The sequence below is a fragment of the Ranitomeya variabilis genome, chromosome 4 (genome assembly GCF_051348905.1).
Source record: "Ranitomeya variabilis isolate aRanVar5 chromosome 4, aRanVar5.hap1, whole genome shotgun sequence".
Lineage (NCBI taxonomy): Eukaryota > Metazoa > Chordata > Amphibia > Anura > Dendrobatidae > Ranitomeya > Ranitomeya variabilis.
This window is the reverse complement of record NC_135235.1, coordinates 615,213,007-615,236,597: the sequence shown is the minus strand read 5'-3', so window position 1 is coordinate 615,236,597 and position 23,591 is coordinate 615,213,007. Positions and strand designations below refer to the sequence as shown.

Genomic DNA, 23,591 nt, shown 5'->3' with positions numbered 1-23,591 from the left:
AATGCAAAATATCATTTGCCCCATTTTTTTTTCAACAATGGTGCCACCCTTATCCCATGGTCATGTCTGGAATTGCAGCTTAGCTTTGTTGAAGTGAATGGACAACCTGTGGATAAGGGAAGGAAAGTTTTTGAAGACTGCATTCATGGTTTCCTAATTCTGGACTACCCCGTTAGTTGTAAGTCATAGGTGGGTACAGACCTTGAGTGTTTGCCTTTGTATTACAGTTCTTGCACTTTCTGTATGACTAGAAAAAAAACACTTTACTATGGTCCTGTGGCGGGGATGAGAGTAAGGCAGTGGGGTGCAAATTTTCAAGCCCTATTGTGAAACGATCCATAAAGACTATAAAGGCAAGTTTGCAAATGCAGCCTCTTCTTGCAGTGAGTTCCCACCCATCGAGCTGATTTGTCGTGTCTGTTCCTGACATCAGTTGATATGCAGAGAGCAGCAGTCACTATAAGTTTGTCACCAGCTTCTGTGCTCCGCAAAGGCAGCAACTGAGATGGCAAAGCTTTCAGTATTATGAAGTGTGCTTTGTCATATCAGTTACTGCCTATGCAGAGAGCACAGCAACTGATCATAATCTCATCTCAACTGCTGCACTCTGCATATGCAGCAACCGGGATGTATCGTATCATACACACTACACATGTACTGCACTGTGCTCTCCCACAGCCATCTGCCTCTTCTCTCATTTGTAATTTTATTATTTTATCTTATTTTTTTTACTTTTGTTCACAGACTGACCGTCATTTTAATTCTTATTTCATAAATCAATAGTCACATAAAAATAAGAAACTTTGCTTTAGATACACCACTAGAGACATATGCTTCTTCCTTCTCATGGACTGATCTTTCATACTCAAAATTCTCAATTGAAGTGTAAAATGGGTAAAATGTGTCTTCAGTGAATACAGAGTTTCCCTTTACCGAGATAGAGATGACAGTTGGTGCTCATAAAGTTCTATGGAACATGCGGCAGAATGTTTGTGTTGGCCTCTAGCTCCTCCCTTCTTCACAAAATTTAAAAAACACCAAATGCCATCTCCTATCTCAGTAATAGAGAAATTTATCTTCGCTCAATACAGATGTGAATTGAGAATGAAAGAGAAATGCAGGAGGAGAAAGAAGCAGATTTATCTAAGATATATTACAAAGTTTGTTACTTTCATGTGTATTATCGGTTTTGAAATAAAAATTAAAATGACGGTTACTCTTTCAAGAGGAGTTAAAAAATTTTTTTTGACTTTTCTGCACACTTTTTCAACACTAACTAGCGTTAAATCTAGAGTTTGTGCTAGGGCTAGGGTTAGAGCTTCATTGCGGCTAGTACTTGTGCTAGGGTTAGAGCAAGGTTGACAACTAGTGCTTGTGCTAGGGCTAGGGTTGGAGCTAAAATTACAGCTATTACTTGTGCTAGGGCTAGGGTTAGAGCTACGTTACAGCGAGTGCTTGTTCTAGGGTTAGGTTAGTGCTAGAGTTATGACTAGTGCTAGGGATAGAGATAGGTTAGCGGTAGGGTTATGGCTAGTGCTTGTGCCAGGGATAGAGGTAGGGTTATGGCTAGTGCTTGTGCTAGTGGTAGGGTTAGAGCTAGGGTTAGGGTTAGAGCTAGGGTTGCAGCTAGTGCTTGTGCTAAGGCTAAGATTAGAGCTAGGTTTGTGGCTAGTGCTTCTGCTAGGGATAGGGTTAGAGCTAGGGTTAGGGTTAGAGCTAGGGCTAGGGTAAGAGGTAGGGTTATAGCGAGTGCTTTTTCTAGGGTTAGGTTAGAGCTAGAGTTATGACTAGCGCTAGAGTTAGAGATAGGTTAGAGCTAGGGTTATGGCTAGTGCTTGTGCCAGGGATAGAGGTAGGGTTATGGCTAGTGCTTGTGCTAGGGGTAGGGTTAGAGCTAGGGCTAGGGTAAGAGGTAGGGTTATAGCGAGTGCTTTTTCTAGGGTTAGGTTAGAGCTAGAGTTATGACTAGCACTAGGGTTAGAGATAGGTTAGAGCTAGGGTTATGGCTAGTGCTTGTGCCAGGGATAGAGGTAGGGTTATGGCTAGTGCTAGGGGTAGGGTTAGAGCTAGGGTTAGGGTTAGAGCTAGGGTTATGACTAGCGCTAGGGTTAGAGATAGGTTAGAGCTAGGGTTATGGCTAGTGCTTGTGCCAGGGATAGAGGTAGGGTTATGGCTAGTGCTTGTGCTAGGGGTAGGGTTAGAGGTAGGGTTAGGGTTAGAGCTAGGGTTGCGGCTAGTGCTTGTGCTAAGGCTAAGATTAGAGCTGGGTTTATGGCTAGTGCTTCTGCTAGGGATAGTGTTAGAGCTAGGGCTAGAGTAAGAGCTAGGGTTACGGCTAGTGCTTGTTCTATGGTTAGACCCAGTGAAATGGCTAGTGCTTGTGCTACGGCTATGTTTAGGGATAGAGATACATTTAGGACTTGGGTAATAAATAAACAAAAAAACACAAAAAATGAAATAAAGTAAAAAAAAGGAAAAATTACACGCTGTTTGCTAGAATTCAGTAAAAAGCTAAAAAAAAACTAGTGGACAAAAGGGCAAATTACAATTACATCAGTATTTTCTTAAAACATAATGTATTTGGTTTGGGGAATAAGAGCATCAATGCTGAACTAGACAAAGGGACTTAGGGAACACATATTGTCCACGACCCCTGTCATTGGCAACTCACATTATGCCATTGCTCTGACTATGTGTTATATCTGATATTGTAGTTTTGCGCATTTCCTTCCATACTGCAATACCAGACACAACCTATGCACAAAGGTGGCGCTCTTGCTCAATTTTTTTTTTCTAATCACATGAAAACTTTTTAATCTTCAGGTCTAGGTAGGATTCTTTGTCAATATCAATTGACAAGATAGCATAAAGTAAAGATTTTTTACTAGGTGGAACATCCATTTGGTACTTTGATGGTGTGCTGCCTCAATGAATAATATAGCTTTGAACACATGCCAAGATATTTCATTAAATAGCATCTCGAAACTGTGATGTGTGTCATTCATTCAGGTGTGGTTCCCGTTTTTCACGTCTAGTCTGCGGTGGACTGTTTGTGGTGAGAAAGGGGTTAATGAGAAATTTATAATAACATTACAATTATAATGGTTATCTGCAGGAATACCACTGGACATTAATTTCCCAGAAGATATGAGCTTGGACAATTACCATGGTTGAACTCTTGGAAATACTGTAAGTAGTTTTCTGGGCATCCCACAATTTTAAAGGGGTGGTATAATAAAAGTGGTCATACATAGCAATCATACACGACTGGAAGCAATGTCATGTCCCTGATGTCGATCATGGCTGAACGATGTTGGCAGAGCTTCCTGCAAAATTTAAAAAAATATTTTTTGTCAAAAAGTTGCATGAAAATGATTGTGGTTAGAAAGAATGTTTCCTATTCTTTAAATTGTCTAGTTTTAGGACGTACATGGGGTATGAATCAAGACTTTTGTTTTTTGCCATGTTGATGTTGATATGGGTTTTTTGCTAAATTTTCAGATATTTTTTGCTGATTTTGTAATAATATCTGTATATTAAGATGTACATCTTTGTCCTTTGTTTTTTTAGAGGGGTGGGTTTTGTATCTAAGTCTCTGCTTGGATCACAGCTTAAAGGGACAATTTTACTACTTAAACAAGTGGAATGGCTGTATAGATTCTTGTACAAAAATAAAAATGATACATGTCTTACAGCGATGCAATTTACCATCATTAAGAAATTTGTCAGTGAAGCCAAGTGAAAATTAGCCTGAAAGTGGAGGTATGTCGATGGCCTCTGAGCATGCAAATACATACCCCCCCCCCTCCTCAATGCACTTCCAGGCTAAGTTGCTTTTATTCTTCAAAGTTTGATTTGTCAGCGCTGGTACTTCAAATTACTTCAAAACTTGTATCATTTTTATACAGTCATACCACAAGTTTCACTCTTAAAATAATCCTTTCAGCTTCTCTTTGAAGAAAGTTTTCAAACAACTTCGCCTGGTAAAATGAATTCATGAAGCCGCAGATTAGGGTGGTCTCACAGACCCAGGGTTCTGACACAGTAGGCTGGAAGGCACATGGAACAGCAAAGACCTGGACATCAGGCTATGCTAGATGGAAGACAAACGAGGTAGCACATCCCAAAAGCCACAGAACCAAGAGGTTAGATAAACAGAAAATTGGCCGTTCTGAAGGAGCGCTTAGATGTAGATAGCTAAATCGACATCAAATTGAAACATAGAGTGAACAGACGCTAACAAAAGATTGTGATGCTTACAGCCAACGATGTTTTAACCAGAGCAAATGCAAGTTATAGAATACATAACAGATCACAACGTCATGAAGACAGTCTATAATATCAGTTTATGATGCTTACAGCAAACATTAGGATAACCTAGCAGCAGATGCAAGTAATATAAACATACTCTAATAACAATTTGTGATGCTTACAACAAATGATTGATTAACAAGCAGCAGATGGAAAAATGTGAATAGACACTAATAAAATGTTTGTGATCCTTATCGCAAATGATGGATTAGCAAGCAGCAGTTATAAATTATAGAAATCATAGAAGTCTGTGGAGATGATGGTAAGAGAACAACCAGGATAGTAGCAATAATTCCTTTCAAAGTCAATACTCAGACACAGAGGTGTGTGAAATGTGGCCTTAAAAGGCATTGGAAGATGATGTCACTGAGGAATGCCAGACCATTTGTAAGATCTGACATGGAGCACAGCAAAGGGCAGCAGCCATAAGGGATGAGAACGGAACTTGACTTTTAAGGTGTGTAATAGATTTAATAGATATCACAACTGTGAAATTAAAATTAATTATAGATAAGGATATAACTCTGATTTTATCTCTCACGTGTAAATAATATAATCACAAAGCCCAGACAATGAAAAAAAAACTGTAAAGAGCTTTCCTATTGAGCTTTAGTCCAACTGGTCTAATTTTCCCTACGGCAAACTAAGAAGTAGTTGATTATCAAGCATTGTAAGTCCCACTTGCAAACAAATATGTATCATAATATCATAGCACCCTCATGATAGCATAATAAAGAAATAAAATATTCATGCCCTGACCCAAAAATAAGCCTGTAATAATGATATTGAAGCTGAAATGGATTGTGTGAGCAGGTATCAGTAAGGATTTTGAGAAAAACAAGCCTATTTTCACCAAGAGCAAGCGGAGAAGGTATTTTATGTTGTCTTTGATTTTTTTTTCGCTGGACGAAAGACAAAAAAAATCCAGACAGAAACAGAGAGTAAAATACGGTTCATCCTCTGAGTGCTTTTAAGTCTACCCACCTGTTGCTTTCGCATCCAACATTCCAGTACTTGCACAGGAGAGGGTGTTGTCCCCGATTGCCCAACATTCACTTCCAAGCCAGAATGTATGGACCCGTAACAATAGCGCATTGTCTCCTAGTATAATTGTCTTCTGCTTTGCTTGCTGTAAATAGAGCAAAAATGCACTGCAGGGTCTATTTGTACATCAGAGTGTTTGCCAAAGTTGGCTTTTATGTCGTTTGTGGGTTCACCATCTTCATATTTACTCCCATGTACCTGTGTGTGGCCAAGTTATTTGAAGGATTTCAGATTTTAAGGTTAGCAATGACTTAAAAATGTTTTCCAGGACTATAACATTGGAGGACCAAATTTTGAACAGGCATCAATATCTGATAACACCAGGTCTTTGACAAGACCCCCGTTTCAGATTTCTATGCAGTAAATATTAATATGTGACTTGTGGTAGATTAGGTGTCTTTACTTTATGGCAGCTGCTCGATCCCAGGTCCTGGCAGAACCACATCCGGCATTGTGCTTTACAGATTGCAACATTTCTGAAAGTGAATGAAACTTCAGTGAAGGGGGCTGGATGAAAGTTCATATAAATAGCTAAGCGAAGGGAGCTGGCTTGGATACTTGGAGTCAAAGTCAATTCTCCTCCCACACTTCTTTGGTCACTTTGCAATACAAAAAAAGTAGCAAAACTGGAGAGATTCATGATGGAACCACTAGAAAATTGAGGCACCTGGGCTACTACAATTATACATGTATCCACTTATTGCCTAAAGTTGATTGCCATTTAGTCTATGTCATCCCTTTTTTTTGTGAGGACCATCCTTTTATAAGGCTTTGTTTCAACCCAACCACTGTAGTGTCCCAAGTCAAGATAATTCAAAGATCTCTAGAAGGGTAGTTCTTCAAACCACGTGAGAACTTGGGTGTCATGATTCCTCCACTCATTGTGGTGAGTGGCAGCTCTGTTGTCCATCTGGGGCAGGTTTGTACTGAGCTGTCAGTATCGTGATAGGCAGCTCAGCAGTCACAATCTGTGGCTCGGGTGTGATGAGCTGCTCAGTGTGATGAGTGACAGTCCAGTCATCCAATCAGGGCCATGGCATGCTGGGTTTTCTACAGATGTCTTCTGTTCTGAATGATTCCCAGGCTACTTAGCTGGCTGTCTGCCTCTGATCTCTGTCAGCAGTTGCTCTGCTCAAGCAGTGTGTGTTACTCTGTGCTTTGAGTTCCGGTATTCTGATCTTTGTTGGCTGACCTTAAATTTGCCTTTGACCATCCATTTGCCTAGCCCTTTTGTCTTATCTGCTAACTTCTTGGAATTCTGACCCCAGACTGTGTCCTGAAAACACCTTTGCCTCAGACCTGTGTCAAAACTTTTGTGATCCATATTGAACACATAATGTGAACTATCACAGTGCCAGAAGTAATTTTAGTTATTAGTATGACATCTCCTGTAGGGTGGTTCTTCAAACCACAAGAAAAGTCCCTTATATATATATCAAGACTGTTTTGAAAACCTTTGTGGTACATACTGGACATATATTGTAAATCATCACCGCATCCCAGGTCAACGCAAACATATCCAATAGGGTGGTTGTTTAAACCAAATAAGGATTTCATAATATCTGTTGGATATTGGCCTTCTTTTCGAAGAGACCATCCATCTACTGTAGAAGACTGACTTAAAACACAAACTTGGGTTTATTTCAAATAGGATTTATTGCGTACAAAGCAGTATGAAGACATATTATAAACCTTTTGAGCGTCAAAGGTCAAAGTAATTAATTTTAACATCTCTAATAGGGTGGTTCTTCACACCATGTGAAAACTTGGGTTTTTACAAAACAACCCTAATAATTACGATGAGCTCCTCAGACTGTTTTGAAAACATTTCTCATCCATATTGAACCTCTATTGTGAACTATCGTAGGACCCAGGTCATTGTACTTAGCTAAAACATTACCTGTAGGGTGGTTCTTCGAAACACGAGAATTCCCTTATATCTATTGAATATTGGCCTCCAGTTTTGAGAGAACCATCCTTTTAGAAGACCGTTTTTCGACACAAACTACGATGGTCACCTTAAATACGTCTTTCTGTGTGCTGAATAGTTAAAACACATTGAATCATCCCAGGTAAAGGATATTTATTTGAACATCTCCAGTAGGGTGGTTCTACAAACCATGAGAACTTGAGTTTTTACAAAACAACGCAAGTAATTGCAACCAACTCCCAAATCTGTGTAGAAAACATTTGTGGTATATATTGGACACGTATTGTAAAAAATCAAAACAACCCAGGTCAACTCAAACATATCAATAGGGCGGTTCTTTAAACCATGTAAGGATTCCATAATATCTAGTGAATACTGACCTCCTTTTTTAGAAGACCATCCTTCAAAAAGACCATTTTTCAACACAAACTATCTCAAAAAGAGTTTACTGTGTACAAAACAATCTGAGCACATAGTATAAACCTTTGCAGCGTCCCAGGTCAAGGTAATTAATTTGAACGTCTCTAGTTGGGTGGTTCTTCAAACCACGTGAGAACTCGGGTTTTTACAAAACAACCCTAATAATTACGGCTAGCTCCCAAGGCTGTTTTGAAAACCTTTTGTGGTACTTCTTTATGAGGTAAAACCAAATTATATTCCTCAATAGAATAACAATGCAAGTGCTCATCAAGTTGTTTGAATGCCAATAATAGCAATGGGTTTGGATTCCGAGGCTCGATAATAAGTTACAAGGATGGGTGCTTCTAGAATCACATCACGTTATCCATATTGCTAATGCGTGGGAATCAGTATGGCAAGCTGATAGCAATGCTACACTGCCTGTTTGTTTTGGACGTTAGTGATGGCATTATGGGTTGAGACATTACTCAGTCTGACCTCTTATTTCCTGAAACCACCATTGCTGATCCAGGGCAAGATGCTCATACATAGAGCCTGTTGAATCGAGCACGGAAATTAATTTCTCCGCAGACTTCATTGTATAGTGCTGGGGGGCAGTCTTACACACTTGTTTCTAAGGGTTTGTTATTGTGAAACATCTTTTTAGTCAACAACTACATTAGAAAATTAAGATTTCCAGCAAGTCGGTGGCAATGCGTGTCTAAACTCAACTTATAAGTTAAGACTAAATTGGAAACAAAATAGAGATATGTGAGATGTATCACTGACTGTGAAAACAATAAGTAATGAAATGTACGCAGTGAGTGCACCAGCAGAATAGTGAATGCAGCTCTGGAGTATAATACAGGATGTAACTCAGGATCAGTACAGGATAAGTAATGTAATGTATGCACACAGTGACTGCACCAGCAGAATAGTGAGTGCAGCTCTGGAGTATAATGCAGGAGGTAACTCAGGATCAGTACAGGATAAGTAAAGTATGTACACAGTGTCAGCACAAGCAGAATAGTGAGTGCAGCTCTGGAGTATAATGCAGGAGGTAACTCAGGATCAGTACAGGATAAGTAAAGTATGTACACAGTGACTGCATCAGCAGAATAGTGAGTGCAGCTCTGGAGTATAATACAGGAGGTAACTCAGGATCAATACAGGATAAGTAATGCAATGTATGTACACAGTGACTGCACCAGCAGAATAGTGAGTGCAGCTCTGGGGTATAATACAGGATGTATCTCAGGATCAGTGCAGGATAAGTAATGTAATGTATGTACACAGTGACTGCACCAGCAGAATAGTGAGTGCAGCTCTGTAGTATAATGCAGGCGGTAACTCAGGATCAGTACAGGATAAGTAAAGTATGTACACAGTGTCAGCACCAGCAGAATAGTGAATGCAGCTCTGGAGTATAATACAGGATGTAACTCAGGATCAGTACAGGATAAGTAATGTAATGTATGTACACAGTGACTGCACCAGCAGAATAGTGAGTGCAGCTCTGGAGTATAATGCAGGAGGTAACTCAGGATCAGTACAGGATAAGTAAAGTATGTACACGGTGACTGCACCAGCAGAATAGTGAGTGCAGCTCTGGAGTATAATGCAGGAGGTAACTCAGGATCAGTACAGGATAAGTAAAGTATGTACACGGGGACTGCACCAGCAGAATACAGAGTGCAGTGCAGGTGGTCACTGAACACAATATCTTCATGTTTTATGTTCATGATTAAGTCATAATCACAGTTACAATGGAAAGGGCACTTCTATTTGTTTCTCATAAGTTATATGTAAGTGATACAAATACTATGTCAAGTACTGGACATGGTAGGGGGTAAATGCCTCCATTTTAGCCCCAGGCAATAGATTCTTTCTGGTGCTAATGAGATACAGGAGTGATTCCCCTGTCAATCAAAGCTGACCTTGTAAGATGTCCAGGGATGATAAGAAGAGTGAAAGAGGCAGGAGAGATACTATATACATCTGACTATACTGACATCCACAATTTCTTTTGGTCTGCCATCCACAAAACTATTAGTTTAACCCCTTAATGCTAGTTAGTCTTTCAAAATTATTTTTGGATTTTTTTTGTGACTTATGAAATATCTTATAGAAGTTTTTCGTTTTACTATAAAGCTTTTCTAACAAAAAATAATAATACTTCTGTTTTTTTTTGTTTTTTTTAATTTACAGCAATATACTATTTTGTTCTGTGTTGTTTGCTATTTTTTGTGTCTGGAGAATAGTCTTGCTTTGTGTGGTTTGTTGTTTTCTTTTGTTCTTTTTGTGTCTTTAATTGTAATCTTATATGTCTTGGGTGAATAGATCAGTCTTATGGTAGCTTGGGATGACTTGGATGAATTTTTTTTTTTTTTTTAATTTTCCACTTTTGCTGCTGTTTTTATAGCCAAAGTCTAGACTGATCTGAAAGAAAAGTTTAAATAAAAGAATAGACTTTTATGTTTTTAACCATTTGTTTTACTTTACATTTTTGCTCAAAAAACTACATGAATAATTTCATCTTAATATGGAATAATCTACTAGCAAAAGTAGAGAGCAGCCAAAAAAAATTATTTATGTAATGCCTAATTTCACCTTTGGGGGTGCTGCAGGGAAATACTATAGTTTCCCTGAGAGATTATATGATATTGTTGGGGATTTAAGCAATGGGGAACTGCTATGGTGGAGTGACCATTTCAATAAAATGGCTTAGTCCAAACATTTTTAGGTTTTCTGTGCACATTTTATGTGTGCCCTTTGGGTTAGGGTGACATTTCTACAAGTCTTAAGATCACGATCACAAGTTTTGACACCAACGCAATCCCATCATCTATAAATGTAATAAAGCCTATAAACTAGTTCTTCAGATAATAAGCTACTAAAAAGCAGCAAAATAACCAAAAGAAATAAAATTATTTGGAATATTTACCGATTGTGCATGGCAGAAAAAATGCACTAGAGATGGGGGGAGGGAGAAGGGAGGGAAAGCCCATCAAAGTGCAAATTAGACAAGGAAGATGAGAGAGTGATTGACTGGCTGGCACTTAATTAGGGGAAATGTATTGACAGATAATGTCAGACATCCTCTTTGAACCAAATTTCCAGGTCACATGTTGTAAAGGGTGAGGTTGTAAGAGGTCAGAGATCATAGGAGGGATGTCACCTGGAGATGAAGCCGAAGGGGAGCCATCACCGGACCCATCGCTCCCTGTAAGGTGACATCACTGTCTACATTTCTTCTGTACTGTGATATTACTGTGTGCATTATCCCTGTTCTATAACATCACTGTGTGCATTATCCTTGCATTTGGACATCACTGTGTGTATTATCCCTCTACACTGACATCAATGAGTTTATTATCTCTGTAATATGACATCACTGTGTAGATTATTTCTGTACCGTGACATCACTGTATGAATTATCTCTGTCTTGTGATATCTGTTACTGCACTGTGACATCACTGTGTGCATTATCCTTGCATTTGGACATTACTGTGTGCATTATCCCTCTACTATGACATTAATGTGTTCACTATCTCTGTAGTGTGACATCACTGTGCTTATGTTCCCTATTATGTGACGTCACTGTGTGCATTATCTTTGTGCTGTAACACTATCCCTCTACGTTGACATTATTGGTCACATATTATAGTACGGTGTAATTGCCAATTTTGCTATGGGGCGCCATATGTACTTGTTATGCTCTGTATACCCAATAGTTGTCATATAAAGAGAACAGAGGATTCTGGGTAACTATCACGTCGTGTCATGGCTGCTGGACTGGGGCACCACATTTCCGCACTAGTACACATTGGCTGTAGTCATTCTTCATGCCTGTAGACTGTCCTCCCATCACTTCTTACACAAGGTGAAATAAAGAGTCCTCTTCTTACCGGCTCCGCCAACACAGCCGAGGAATAGCGGGGAAGGCAGATTCATGCCTTTGTTCCTCGCTGGGCTATGCTGTGCTAACAATACCTGCATTCAGGCTCTGCCAAGGCAGCACAAAGTGCTTACCCTTCTCGCGCAGATAAGAGTAGGCAGGCAAAATGACTTTCAACAATATTTTGCTTCATGTTCCCTGTACATGAGCACTGAGTACAGTAAATCAGTGCACAGACCGGGTCAGTGTGACTAGGACAGCCCAGGCTGGGCTCGGATCTACTAATCCCCATCCTTAGTCCAGGCTCCTCACAAAGACCTTGACATTGAATAGGTTCACCAGGTACGTTGCATTTCCCTGATTTTTCGAACATTTGGCTAGGAAATGTCGCTTTGGGACCACTTTGCTACACGGAAGACTATTTCCCTTTAAAAAGTAGTTTTTGCGCAGAACTTGGTGCAGTCAGGGGCGTTTAATGCTGCTGGTGATATCAAAGTAAGCGCCATATGCCTCATCGGTCACGAGCAGCAGTCTGATTCTTCTGGTCTTAGCTTCCACTAGTTCTTTCTTTCTCATCTACAGATGTAGCAGAGCTGAGTTTGTCAGTTGGCACCAGTCAGGGGGCTCTCACTGTCTGGCATTTGGCTGCAGCTAAACGTACAGGGTTATCCTGGCACACGGAGTGAGGAAGATAGAGAACAAAGAACAAATTCAGCTCTGCTTCATCGCTGCAATTATTCATTTTTTCCTGACATTTTTTTCCTGAGTGATCTATTATTAATCTTTTAATTATTTCTTATGCCTGCTTATATTCTGATTCTATCCAATCAGTCGTGTCTGACCCTTGGATGCTCTGTAGGCCACCTCTCTCCATGCTTCGCTGTTTATGTAGCGCCATCATATTACACAGCACTTTACAGACATTATCATCACTGTCCCCAATGGGGTTCACAATCTATATTCTCTATCAGTATGTCTCTGGAGATATTATTATTATTATTATTATTAACTGCAATTTATTGCTTCTTATGTATTTGGTTTTCTAAAGCTGATAAGGTTCATGCATAATTGCGATTTTATTCCTCCTGTATAATTGATTTTGATGTCGGAAAAAATGATATGGGCTAAATATGGGATAGATAGATAGATAGATAGATAGATAGATAGATAGATATGGGAAAGATAGACAGATAGATAGATATGGGATAGATAGATAGATAGATAGATAGATAGATAGATAGATAGATAGATAGATAGATAGATAGATAGATAGATAGATATGTGTAACATCATGTTTCCAGGGCGTTTCATATCATTTTTTTATAAGCATTTTTGGAGGAACTTTTATTTTCTTTCTTTTGCTATTTTTAAATTCTATAGTCTCTGAACACAAAATCTGCAGCATCTCTGTAACTTTTGGGGAATTTTTTTTATTATTATTATTATTTTAATTTTAATAAGTTTCTCTTTGTAAGTTGAAAAAAGCCAATCCAAATGATGGAAACAAAATGCTTGATGTTGATTTTTTTTTTTACAAGAATTTAATATCCCCAAAAGTTGCACCCTGATGTAGAAAATATACAGGTCAGCTCTCTCTGTAGAGGTCTCATTAGATAGCACACGTGAGATGGAAGAGCGCCATTTAGTGCAACACTCAGTATCTCGTATCCGCCACTCTATCACTGCCCTCGGCTTGTTTCGCAGTCATGGAAGCCCACCGTTCATGCCCCACCGGGCCCACCTGTAGGTGCCCTGTCTCCCAATCCCCAGCGTCCTCGTTCCTCTAATTAGGCATTAGTCTGTACAGATAAGAGACCTGTTACCTGAGGCTGCCAACCACATGGTGCCTTGTCTAAAGATTCCTACATTTTCCACAAATCTGTAATTAAGCATTTCTTCAAAATAAAAAATCCTGCCAATGTAGCAGAGCTGAATGTGTAAGCAAGCGATGCGGTGAAACCTTGTCTCAGCCGTGTGAGATACTATGGAAACTTTGTAACTCTGCCACATATTGTTTCTTTTTTCCATTTTCCTTCCTTCTTCCTACATAGATCTAAAGGGTTTCTCCACTTTTAGGAAAGTGGACCCCAAACTCTATGAAATAGGTACTCGTCCTCCCCGGGTCTAGTGCCAGCTCCCCACTTGGGTCTTATTTTTTTGGCTGCAATGACAGCACACATCACTGCTGCAGACAATCACTGAGCTTGGCGGAGGTAGGCACTACAAGCTGCTGAGCTTGGTGATTGGCTACAGTGGTGATGTGCACCGTTGGCCTGATGTCACCGCTGCAGCCGAGACACTCAGACTGGAGCGGGAGCTAGCATTGGACCGGGGAGGACTGTGTTACGGTATTTAGGGTTCACTTTCCTGAATATGAAGAACCCCTTTAACCTTGGTTTTGGAGGCTCGAAACGGTCATGCATTTCATAGACCCCCCCCAATGGTGTATGTAGCACAGAGATAGGCCATGGGCCTGGTATGGGGCCTCTTCCAGAGGCTGGTGGCATTATTTAAAAGGGTTGTCCAGGACTGATCGGTGGGGGTGCGATCACCCAGCACCCCCACCGATCACCCATTTTTGGTGTCTCAGGCTACTGGAACTGCTCAGTAACTGAACTGCATAGCTGTCAACTGTATACTGGCCGTGGAGCTGCGCAGCTCCGTAACAAAGCAGCTCTGAAGACCTCCAATATTAGGAACAGCTGATCAGTGGGGGGTGCCGGGTGACACACCCCCACCGGCCAGACATTGATGACCTATCCCAAGAAGAGGGCAACAATGTAAAAGCCTGGACAACCCCTAAATTGTATTGGAAAGTGTGAGGAACAAACCCAATGGTCATCGAAAGAAGAGAAAAACCAAGACCTCTAGTGCTTTGTGGGAAGGCATGTAGTGGTATTAACTAGTACCAGGAGCACGAGTGTAACTATAATGGCTATAGGTCTTGCAGTCGCCCCCGGGTTCTGGAGGATATATACAGGATCGGACTGGCCCACAGGAGGACAGGGGGATTCTCCGGTGGGCCCCCATGCATGTCCAGGCCATTTATATGAGAAGTAGTTGGCACAATACATTTTTCACTATGTACAAAACGAGAACATTTATTTAACAATCCCTTGTATATTATTACATAGAAATATAGGCAAACGTGGGAGTGAGGGCGATGTGATATGTGCATGTAGCTGGGCCACCCGTCTGAATATTGCTGGTGGGCTTTTGGCACCCCAGTCCGGCACTGTGTAATACTGTATGTATATATATATATATATATATATATATATATATATATATATATATATATATATATATATATATATTTAAAAAGCGAGAATAAAATCAAGTAGGGTGACTAAAATGTTCCTGTAACAGGTATTTCTACATTGACATGTGATTGCATTATATCAAACCTTCTCCAAATATCAGTGATGGCAACACCCAAGGGAGAAGGAGGAAGAGGAAACAGAATTAAGCTAGGAATACATGGTAACGTTTGATGAGCAACTTTGCCCAGCTGCCAAGCATTTCACCCATGGACGCTATGAAATCTAGTACAAGTCTAAGGTTATATGCCATGGATGCCGCTGTACAATCCTAACTAATATACTACTGCCTCATCAGATATGGCATTCCCTTAAAAATAATGGAACTGCACCTATAGGCCATAAAGTCAACTAATATAAAACCTAGCAGCAGATCTATAATGCACCTTTTCATCACATTTTTACCCCTTGTCACTTATTCTGTAGTTGTGTCCAACTCTTTTTTGCAACGTATGAAAGTCTCAACTTCTTTCCTGGAAGCTATTGGCAAGCTGCTGTTGACAGGTTGGTCTCCCTTAACTCAGTAGACTTAGTATTTTGAGTGCACAAAGGTGAACCTTTCTGAACGTTCTCCTAGAGAGGCTAGTTGAAGTGCAAGTTTCTGCATGATTTTTGGTCCCCAAAAACTGCCACAAAATAGAATTCATTTTTCTTCAGAGGATAAAAGCCGAGAATTAACCCATCAAATCGGGTTAAGCCTTATGTAGATTCACTGTAAGCTGAAAATCTGCAGCAAAAGTTCAAGGATGAGGCCCTGATTTCTGCAGCAGTGTGAACATAGCCTAATTGTGCACCACAAAACTTATGTGTATATTAAAGGTTTAAGTATAACATTGTAGCAATTTTTAGCTGTTATTCCATGACCATTTTTTCCAAAACAGAAATTATGTTTAACTTTGGTTAATTACTTAAGGTCCTGCCCAGGTAGGAATGGTTTTTAGTAATGTTTTGGTATAATAAAGATAAACAATCCTATAGGAACCTAAACCTCCATTCGGGGATACATTTTTCCTGAAAATCATATTTGAAGTTGGGTTTTACTGTATTAAAAAGTATGTATAGTTTGGTTTCTACAGCCTCTATGTATAACAATACATAGCAGACCAGTGAGCTATTTCTGCAGTAGAGTCTGTAAAGGCCCTGATTCACATGAGATAAAAGTTATCCAAACCCGCCAATTTCAGCAGGACCAGTTGACCACCTGATGTGTTTGAAAGCCTCCTGAGTCTCTCCCAAATGATAATATCAGGGGTGAGAAGTATTGGGCCATTGGAATTTCAATGCCTGATCATTTTGTTTTCAGAGGAGATATGTCACTGCCAGAGGTGCCTGGCAGAAGCTTTTGCTTCTCTCCCTGTTGATTAAACACATGGATACTCGGTTAAGTGCTCATGTGTAGAGGGAGTCAAGAGAGATAGCTTTCTGCCAAATGAAAGTTTGGATGGCCAGCTTAATACGCATTCACACATCTGTGTGTTGCAGCTGTCTGAGTACTGACTGTGAAGCACTGACTGGTCACGAGTCTACTAACCCAAACCTGACAGCCTGATATATGCCTATGACACTGTTGCATTGGGTCGGGAGATCTGTGGCCAGTCAATGAATCACAAACAATGACACACAGATGTGTGAATGTGAAAAAACTCTTATCTCTCTTCAACTGATCATCTTCTAAGCTGATTTATCACCCTTTTAAAGTTTAATTTTAGCTTATTCCTAGCTTAGAATATATCAGAGAAGAGAGCTAAGGGGTGCAGACTTCGCTGTCAGTACAGTTCACTGGTGAATCTGGCGGTAACTCATTCTGCATTCTGCTATGTACGATGATACATAAAGGCTGTAGAAGCCAAACAGTGCTTACTTGTATAATTAAACCTTATTGCAAAAATACTTTTTAACCAAAAATACAAGCATTTTAGTCCAAAAATTTCCCCAAGTATCATGTTAAATACATAACACATTGTGAATTTCATTTCCATTATCTGCAGACTTTTCAATTGGTCTTGGAATTCCAAGCTCCTCAAAAGATTAGCTGCTATTTTACTCTTCCTGGCGGCTTGAGGTCTGTAAATAAATATAATAAGGGGGGAAATCAAGGTCAACCGAGCTCTCCATGCGTGAGACAGGAGTATCCTAAGGCACAAGTGTACCCCCAACCTTTGCAGGCATCCAAGGGTTAAGCTTTGGGCTATAGCAACGTATATTACTCTACACCGGTTGCCCCCATCTCTGTTAAATAAGCTGGAATTGTGTTTATTATGCAGTGGCACAGAAAGGTGAAGTTTTTAAATAAATAAGGCCTAGATAAATAAACCGCCCCCCGCCCTCAGCAAACTTAACTGATCCGGGAGCAGTCCTCGATATTTTTCAAATAAATCATAGTTTCAAATGAACCTGAGCCCGGCAGATAAGATTTCCAAATGACTTGGAGTTGAAGGGAGGGTTCAAGATCAGCAAAGTCGGCTGAACAGAACCAAAACAAACATTTTTACAAGTTCCAGAAGTCACCAACCCACCAGCCGTCCTCCTCCACTTTGTGAGTCAGGGGGCTGGAGAAGGCTGCGAATTACAGACTCAGTCTGGGGAAGGAGAACTGGAAAAATGTCTGTTTCACAGGTTTCGTACATGACTTGTGTCATTATGAGAACTGATGCGTTACTAAAAGTCTAGAGTCTATAGAACCATACATAAATGCCAAAATACTATGGATCTTGACTGAAGCCCTCAAGCTTTGGTGAGACAATATTGCACTGGGGCTCCTCGGGCTCACCGGGCTAAATGGTTCTATATGCGAAATTTTATAAGACATATCATCCATATTAATGAATAAACCTATCAGAAATAGATGCTGATGGCAAATGATTGGCTACAAACTGACATCTAAAGGGGGTTAACATCTGCTTGACCATTGGGTCTCATTACTGAGGTTGAGTCTAGGTGTATTGGAGTCTAAGCCTGATATTCTATTTTAAAGATTTTCTTAAAAGTGTTATCCATGACCATGAGTGTTTAATTTTTTTTACTAAGGGCCTAAGAACTAAAAGGCATGTATTTATTAAATACCTGTCTGTTGTGCCCGATGCCGATCTCTGGCGGCTCGGTGCACTGCCGGCGTTTCAGCAGCTTCAACTGACGTAACGTTGGCAGAGCAGTGGCGTTTCTTCTCCTCTGTTCTGTTGACTGCAAATGGCGGGGAGCTGGCTGTCAATCAGGATTAAGTCGGAAGTCATGCTCCATCAACAGAGCAGCCCAGAAGAAGAAGAGCTGCTCTGTTGACGTGGAGCAGCTGAATTGCCGGCAGGAGCGGTCGGTGACCGCTGTGAGTCGGCACCTAGTAGAACAGGCAGGTAGTTGCCTCTGTTAGCACCTACCTGCCTGCTAGTCTTTAGGACCACAGTTAAAAATAAAATAGTCCTGAACAATCCCTTTAATGGCAGAGGTTTGACAGACACTGTGAGCTTTTGGCTCACTGTTAATGTTTCTGCCTTCCATGCTACAAGTCATGAGTTTGAGTCCTGTGTAAGATCAGCTTGAAGAAAAAGTAAATAATGAAACAAATACAATCATTTACTGAGTACAGTTTGATGTAGGAAGGAGATCTCTTCCTCCGATGTCCAGTGACACCCCCCCCCCCCCCCGGAGGAGAGACATGGACAACCCCCATCTTTCTTAAAGATCTCCCAACTCCGGTGGGATTCCCATTCTGAAATGAAGCAGTACGCACCATCCCATGCACTCAGTGTAATGATGCTCTCTATCTTGGTAACAAGGGTATCCTAAAACAGTATCAGTCTCTTTAGAAGGATTCTGATAAGGACTTACTGTCATCCATGATCCATGCGTCTTTACAAAGCCCAAATTCTGCTTTTCCGTAGACAGAATGCAGACTGCCATAAGCGGTGGTCAGTATTCTGCTGACAGTCTCCTTGAGACATTGTATTCCCCAATAATTATCTCTTCTATTATTACTGCCATCCCATAAACCAATCCATCTTAGATATTCAGATTTCCTTTTCCTTTATCTCGATAATCCAGACCTCACTCTATATATTAAGACTACATGATTCCATACCATAAATGTCCTTATAGTTAATGTATTGTTCATATGGCGGACCCCGCACACTGTCATTTTCATACTGTCCTATAGATAAACTGCATTGATATAGCGCCCCTAGTGGCCATATTTTGAATTACCCAATATAGGTAATAGTTTTTGGACAGATTTGGGGGTTCACTGTGCTTCTTTCTTGCTGGAGTTGACTGCTGCTTTATCACGAGCCGCAGCTGAGCCGGACACGCTTTCTGCTAGCCATTCTGCTCTATATATAAGCCTCTTTTGTGCTCTGACATCTGAAACCTATTAAATAAACACAGGTAGCTCGTACAAACATGTGCTGACCACATTACACTCGGCAACTACATTTCCACAACTTTACTTCTCCAAATAAACAATTATGTCCTCTGTACATTACCAGGGAATCTGCACAAACAGGTAGAGGGAATGTGAGTTTTCTTTGAAACCCAAACTGTGCCGTCTCGCACTCCGCTGGTGCCGGACGGCCATCCGAGCTGTTTTTTTGGAAAACATAGGCGGGCAGTTTTAGATTACGCAGACGGATTCATTTATTTGTCTGAGGGGAGATAGGAAGCGTCATGTACAGTTTCAGTCTGCCGGATTAATATGGTTTTAACCTTTCGTTTGCCAGCCGGGGTGGATAAAAGGGGCGCATAGGTTACGATTAGTGATGAGCGAATATACTCGTTACTCGAGATTTCTCGAGCATGCTCGGGGGTCCTCCGTGTATTTTTTAGTGCTCGGAGATTTAGTTTTTCTTGCCACAGCTGAATGATTTACATCTGTTAGCCAGCATAAGTACATGTGGGGATTCCCTAGCAACCAGGCAACCCCCACATGTACTTATGCTGGCTAACAGATGTAAATCATTCAGCTGCGGCGATGAAAACTAAAACTCCGAGCACTAAAAAATACTCGGAGGACCCCCGAGCGTGCTCCAGAAATTTCAAGTAACGAGTATATTCGCTCATCACTAGTTACAATTGCAACCAGGGTCCTAAAAAATATAAATCTGCAGGGGGGGCGCGATATGTTGTCAGGTTAAGGGCTTAGGGACACGACCGATTTTCCGTACTAGCGCTATCCATGGATTTCCCGAACAGCACTCATACCTATGACATTCTATGGGGCTGTGCACGTCTGATTTTTTCCTCGGACGAAGTGGTTTGCCAAAAAAAATGGAGACATATCTGACTTTGATCCCAGTGTTGGCGAAAAATGGGCAATACAAGTCAATGGGTTCGTGAAAAACCTCGGACCGCACTCCGATGACCCCTGTTTTTAGTCTAGGTTTGTATGTTTTGTGCCTTTTTTTGTTTGACCCCAATTCATTAATCTACGTCTTTAATTTGCGTCTTTTTTTAAGTCTATTTTATATCATCTTATTTTGTTTGTTTCGCGCTTTGTGGGCAAAGTGTAGCGATTCTAGATATTTTTGCCTGATTCAACAATTACGACTTTTTCAAAATTTGCAAAATTTGACAAAATTTCACTGCAGTTGCCTCCTGGTGTGTTGTCAAGTATGCAAAATTATAAGCTTAATTTTTACAAATTTTTGGAGCAAAAACAGTTCAGGACAGAAACAAAGCCCATTTTTTAAAATTTGCGTCAAATTCATGAAACGTGCACCATTTTGATGAATTGGGGGCCAAAGACAGCAATTATTTCTACAAGACGACCCCCAATTCATCGCTTGTAGGGTTTAATTCATTCATATTCGCTCACACTTCTTGCGTCAAATTCATAATAGTAATTTTTTATTTATATAGCGCCAACATATTCCGCAGCGCTTTACAAATTATATCACTTTGCGCTTGTGGATCATGAATTTGGAACAAAGTCAAAAAATTTATTATTTTCCTTTGACTTATAATTTGTGCAATGTTTTAAAATGTCACAAAAGAGGCAACGTTTTGGGGATTGGAGCTGGACCAAATTTGGGATTTTTTTTAAAAAGTCACAATTGATAAGGCAGACAAAAACATCTGGAATTTCTAGACTCCACCCAAAAAGCAGAAAAACTAAAAAAAAACTGGAGAGCAAATATAAAATAGCCTTAATAAAGGCGCAAGTAGAATAATGAATTGGATGCAAACCAAAAAAAGGCGCAAAACACAAAAAACTAGACAAAAAACAGGCGCAAAGGCGATGATGAATAGGGGCCAGAGAAAGTAAAGTGACTAAACAAAAAAATTGTTGATTTCCATCTTCTCATTCATAACTTCCAACTTCTTGCTGTTTTTCTTTGGGCACACAACTTCACTTTAGGTCATAAATGTCACCTGGGTGGATGTATTTTGGCTTGGAAAGACCAGGGATAATCTGCCCTGTATAGATACACTATGCAATAATAATAATAATCTTTATTTTTATATAGCGCTAACATATTCCGCAGCTCTGGGGTATAATACAGGATGTAACTCAGGATCAGTACAGGATAAGTAATGTAATGTATGTACACAGTGACTGCACCAGCAGAATAGTGAGTGCAGCTCTGGAGTATAATACAGGATGTAACTCAGGATCAGTACAGGATAAGTAATGTAATGTATGTACACAGTGACTGCACCAGCAGAATAGTGAGTGCAGCTCTGGAGTATAATACAGGATGTAACTCAGGATCAGTACAGGATAAGTAATGTAATGTATGTAAACAGTGACTCCACCAGCAGAAAAGTGAGTGCAGCTCTGGGGTATAATAAAGGATTTAACTCAAGATCAGTACAGGATAAGTAATGTAATGTATGTACACAGTGACTGCACTAGCAGAATAGTGAGTGCAGCTCTGGAGTATAATACAGGATGTAACCCAGGATTAGTACAGGATAAGTAATGTAATGTATGTATACAGTGACTGCACCAGCAGAATAGTGAGTGCAGCTCTGGCGTATAATACAGGATTTAACTCAGGATCAGTACAGGATAAGTAATGTAATGAATGTACACAGTGACTGCACCAGCAGGCTAGTGGGTGCAGCTCTGGAGTATAATACAGGATGTAACTCAGGATTAGTACAGGATAAGTAATCTAATGTATGTACGCAGTGACTTTACCAGCAGAATTGGGAGTGCAGCTCTGGGGTATAATACAGGATGTAACTCAGGATCAGTACAGGATAAGTAATGTAATGTATGTACACAGTGACTGCACCAGCAGAATAGTGAGTGCAGCTCTGGGGTATAATACAGGTTATAACTAAGGATCAGTACAGGATAAGTAATGTGATGTATGTGCACAGTGACTGCACCAGCAGAATAGTGAGCGCAGCTCTGGAGCATAATACAGGATGTAACTCAGAATCAGTACAGGATATGTAATGTAATGTATGTACACAGTGACTCCACCGGCAGAATATTGAGTGCAGCTCTGGAGTATAATACAGGATGTAACTCAGGGTCAGTACAGGAAAAGTAATGTAATGTATGAACACAGTGACGGCACCAACAGAATAGTGAATGCAGCTCTGGAGTATAACACAGGAGGTAACTCGGAATCAGTACAGGATGAATAATGTAATGTATGTACACAGTGACTGCACCAGCAGAATAGTGAGTGCTGCTTTGGAGTATAATACAGGATGCAGCTCCGGATCAGTCAGGATCAGTAATGTAATGTATGTAAACAATGACTTCACCGGCAGAATAGTGAGTGCAGCTCTGGAGTATAATATAGGATCTAACTCAGGATCACGACAGGATAAGTAATGTAATGTATATACACAGTGTCTGCACCAGCAGAATAGTGAGTGCAGCTCTGGAGTATAATACAGGATGTAACTCAGGATCAGTACAGAATAAGTAATGTAATGTATGTACGCAGTGACACCACCAGCAGAATTGTGAGTGCAGCTCTGGAGTATAATACAGGATGTAACTCAGGATCAGTACAGGATAAGTAATGTAATGTATGCACACAGTGACTACACCAGCAGAATAGTGAGTGCACCTCTGAAGTATAATACAGGATTTAACTCAGGATCAGTACAGGATAAGTAATGTAATGTATGTACACAGTGACTGCACCAGCAGAATAGTGGGTGCAGCTCTGGACTATAATACAGGATGTAACTCAGGATCACCACAGGATAAGTAATGTAATGTATGTACACAGTGATTGCACCAGCAGAATAGTGAATGCAGCTCTGGAGTATAATACAGGATATAACTCAGCATCAGTAATGTAATGTATGTACACAGTGACTCCACCAGCAGAGTAGTGACTGCAGCTCTGGGGTACAATACAGGATGTAACTCAGGATCACCACAGGATAAGTAATGTAATTTATGTACACAGTGTCTGCACCAGAAGAATAGTGAGTGCAGCTCTGGGGTATAATACAGGATGTAACTCAGGATCAGTACAGAATAAGTAATGTAATGTATGTACAGAGTGACTGCACCAGCAGAATAGTGAGTGCAGCTCTGGAGTATAATACAGCATGTAACTCAGGATCAGTACAGGATAAGTAAGTTAATGTATGTACACAGTGACTGCACCAGCAGAATAGTGAGTGCAGCTCTGGAGTATAATACAGGATGTAACTCAGGGTCAGTACAGGATAAGTAAGTTAATGTATGTACACAGTGACTGCACCAGCAGAATAGTGAGTGCAG

The 23,591-nt window shown here is 40.4% G+C and overlaps 1 protein-coding gene across 1 annotated transcript in view; it reads left to right on the top strand.

The window, feature by feature from the left end:
* Nucleotides 1-11,798: 11,798 nt before the first annotated feature.
* The window catches only part of SOX9 (SRY-box transcription factor 9), a 50,231-nt gene continuing 38,438 nt past the window's right edge, over nt 11,799-23,591 (top strand). Inside the window, exon 1 of the mRNA XM_077253439.1 lies at nt 11,799-11,924. The gene's annotated coding sequence lies outside the window, so the exon portion shown is untranslated. The remainder of the gene's footprint in view (nt 11,925-23,591) is intronic.